Genomic DNA, 3,555 nt, shown 5'->3' with positions numbered 1-3,555 from the left:
TCCAAGTATATTCCTAACCTCATTTTGCGGAAGATATTCTCTGTCTACAGGGTCCCTTGTGGCTTACAACCATGCAAACTTGAGATAACCCCTGCTTTAGGACAAAAACACAGGCTTTTAAACTTCATTCTTGAATAAAAAGGAATCTTTGTAAACTGGGATCTAAAATACTTATCTATTGCTTCCTTAGATAACAATAGAATAGATCAATCCTTGCAAGCTCACACACTGAAGCTGACTAATCAGAGAGACTTCCTATTTCTTTGTTTTTTGTTTGTTTGTTTGTTCATTTGTTTGAGGATTTTTCTGTTTGCTACCTTATGGATATTGCATAACTCATAGAATCGTCATGGGATGGAGAATCAGGTTTGAGGTTCAGCTTCCAGGAACAATGCCTGAAATGATACCACAGAACCAAGTTAATGAGGAAACCATTGACACCGGCCCTGAACTCTGGACACCTTGATTGGCCCCTCTGTCTCTCTATCACCAGGAGCGCCCCTTTGCCACCACTGCTGCTGCCTCCTGTGCTGAGAAAGCTCCACATTCCTGTCTTCTAATAACTTTAGGACCAAAGTTAGAGCGTGACATGAATATAACCAATCAGCAGAGCTTATGTCTTATGCATGAGCTTTAGCTTCAAGGCACACTAAGAAAACAAGGATAAGATATTTTTAGGGTCTCTGCAGGGTAGTTTTTGCCCCAAACCAATTCTCGAAAATTGAAGAGTTCTCTAAGCAAAGAAAAGGAGTCACTTGCTGCCTGGCTGTGATAAATGACAAGTGTCTATTACAACTACCATTTGGTATCATACTTCTAAAAACATCATTATAATAACTAGGATTATTTTTTAATGCCTACAGCACCTGGTATTCCTAGTTGGTCTCCCACCCAAGTACTAACCAGGCCCAACACTGCTTAGCTTCTGAGATCAGATGAGATCAGGCACGTTCAGGGTGGCATGGCTGTAGATAATAACTAGGGTTTAAGAAAGAATTTATGCCAAGAGCAAGCTAGATGTTTCTTCAGGTAAATAATGCCAGTGGTTCCAAACTTAATTATTCATCAGAATGATTAGGGGACCTTTGTTTAGGTCCCATACATGGAAATTCTGATTCAGTAGGTTGGAATCAGGGCCTTGAAATCTGTACTTTTAACAAATTTCCCAGATACTTCAAATATGATCAGTCTTCAATCATTCAGAAACTACCTATTAAAATCCTCCCTTTACACTCCTAGCCCGCAGAAAGGAAACAGTAGCCTATGTTAGTTCTGCTCCTAAAGTCCCAGAAGTGGCCACATAAAGAATCCATTCTTGTCTTCTATAAATTTACTATGAAAGACACCAAAGTCAAAGAAATTAATAGGTAATTTAATTTAAGTGTGGCTTACCCACATGTTGAAATATGCAGAATTATTAAATAGTCATTATAAAAAGGTTTTAATGGCACGGAAAATACCTGTTATACAATATCAAGGAAAAAAAGGCATCGTACTTAATATTATGTTTTGTACATGTGTATAATGTACTCTCAACCATGTAATATAAATGTACACATAAGTGACAAAAGTAAGATTTAGAATATGTATTCATACCTTCTCTTCTCCACCCACTACTGGAAGATAAGCTGGAAAAACTAGGTGGAGGATTTAAGCAAAAAAGATAAGCCTGTCAACATAATAAAGAGCTGGAGGAAAGAAGAAGGAAGTAAAGAGAAAAGATTCCTCTTATAGAAGAGAGGAAGTGTCTTTTGAGAAGTGGCTGTGACTTATCAAAGTGGTCCAATCAGGACTTTTTCAGGTAATTCTGGCACAGATTATCTCTTCTCTACTAGCTAAAAAGAGAAAGCATGTAGACCAGGGAGAGGATTTCTTAATCTCAGCGCTACTGACATTTTGGGCTGAATAATTCTTTATTGTGGAGAGCTGTCCTGTGTATTCCTAGCTTCTACCTACTACATGCCAGTAACATCCGGCCCCTTCTCTCCAATCGTAACAACTAAAAACGTCTCCTGACATTGCCAAATGTCCCCTAGGGGGGCAAAATTGCCCCCATTTGAGAACTACTGCCTCAACAGTAGTAATGTAAAGATAGGGCATTGTTGAATCAAGCTATGTTCAGAGACTGCAATGTGCTGATCAGCCCTGTGGCCAAACCACTCCAAACCATGAGGACACCTGCAGAACTAAGGAAGAGTCCTGCTGGGATTACTAACAAACCATTTGCCCATACTGTGAAGGGGAAACAGGAAAACAGCCTTTAAGTCATGCACTACATAAAATAAACACAATCATTCATTCCCTGGAGCTAAAACCATGGGGATCCCAGGCTAACACACCTTTTCACTTTTCATTCTACATACCTTTAATTTTCACACTGTATACCCATACCAGCAAAGGAAAATGGGTAAACAAAGTCAAAGTCTTTAAACAGTACTTCATAGAAACTAAGAATAATATATAAACTGAATTCCCCGAACACTCAGGGCCTTTTTTTTTTCTTTGCTTTCTCTGTCTAGGTCTTTTCTCGGTCCCTCATTCTCTCTCTCTTTCTCTCTATCCCTCTGAGTCTTTCTCAGGCTCTCTCACAATTTGTCCCTGAGAGGAGACAATGCTCTGTCTTTGAAGTGGGACTTGAATCTCCACTTGGCAGGGCAAGGGTGAGGGGAGAAGGTGGCAGATTCGCCCTGTCCTGCATCAGTAGTAGCTGAGTAGCAATATGGGCAATCTGAGTAGCAAACCCTCAGCAGAACAGAGCCAACTCTCAGCCAGCAGAACTGAGAAAAGGAGAAAGGCATAATAGTGTGGGTCACATTGTTTGTGCCCAGAAAAAAAGCCTCTCATGAGACCAGGCTTAACCTGAGCCTCTACATGACTTTATAAATCCCCACTTTTGTTTTTTGATTAAGCTAGTATAGGTTGATTATTTTGTTGTTTGCATCAGAAATCACCCTCTCTAATGCCCTTAAAGTTTTTCAAGAGAATCAAGGTTGGCAGATAAATTGGCTAAAAGAATTGAAATTCCTAAAAACATCTTCAGCTGGTTAGAAGAATGGGTCACTTACCTAGAGTTTCAGATGGTAAAATGGTCACTTGAGAGAAATCAAAATCCCAAGCTGGCACTATTTTTGGGAGTGGAGTCCAAGTTCATAACCACATACAGGTTGCAGGAAGTACATACTGAGAATTCAATACATACGCTCACTTGAAACTCATGATCCATATGGTTGGGACACTTCTGAAACCCAAGGTCTTGGGTCACACAAAGAAAATTCATTCCCACTTCGTTAAAAATTACTTAACAGGTTGAGATCTTATGTTGATGGATATGGGATTCCAAAGTGAGCTGTGAGGCAGACTTCCATATAGAAATTTCAAAGGAAGTGGTGAAGAACAAGTCAGATGATTCTTAAACCCTTCATCCACATCAAGGAGATATTGGTGAATGATTTCTTTGGAGATAGTTATTGGCATGCCAAGACCTACTTCACACAACGGGGAGAGAGAGACAGAAGTAAGGGCAGACATCACGTACTAGAGTCTGATTCTCATCTA

The 3,555-nt window shown here is 39.8% G+C and overlaps 1 non-coding gene across 1 annotated transcript; it reads right to left on the bottom strand.

Annotated features, from left to right (window-relative positions):
• Nucleotides 1–854: 854 nt before the first annotated feature.
• On the bottom strand, nucleotides 855–973 carry LOC112485330. Its single transcript, XR_003048403.1, has one exon. It is a non-coding gene; the product is annotated as a 5S ribosomal RNA (ribosomal RNA).
• Between the last annotated feature and the right edge of the window lie 2,582 nt (nucleotides 974–3,555).

Source organism: Pteropus alecto, unplaced genomic scaffold (assembly GCF_000325575.1).
Source record: "Pteropus alecto unplaced genomic scaffold, ASM32557v1 scaffold68, whole genome shotgun sequence".
NCBI classification, from domain to species: domain Eukaryota; kingdom Metazoa; phylum Chordata; class Mammalia; order Chiroptera; family Pteropodidae; genus Pteropus; species Pteropus alecto.
Note: the sequence above shows the minus strand (reverse complement) of the source record. Positions and strands in the feature narration are given on the sequence as shown.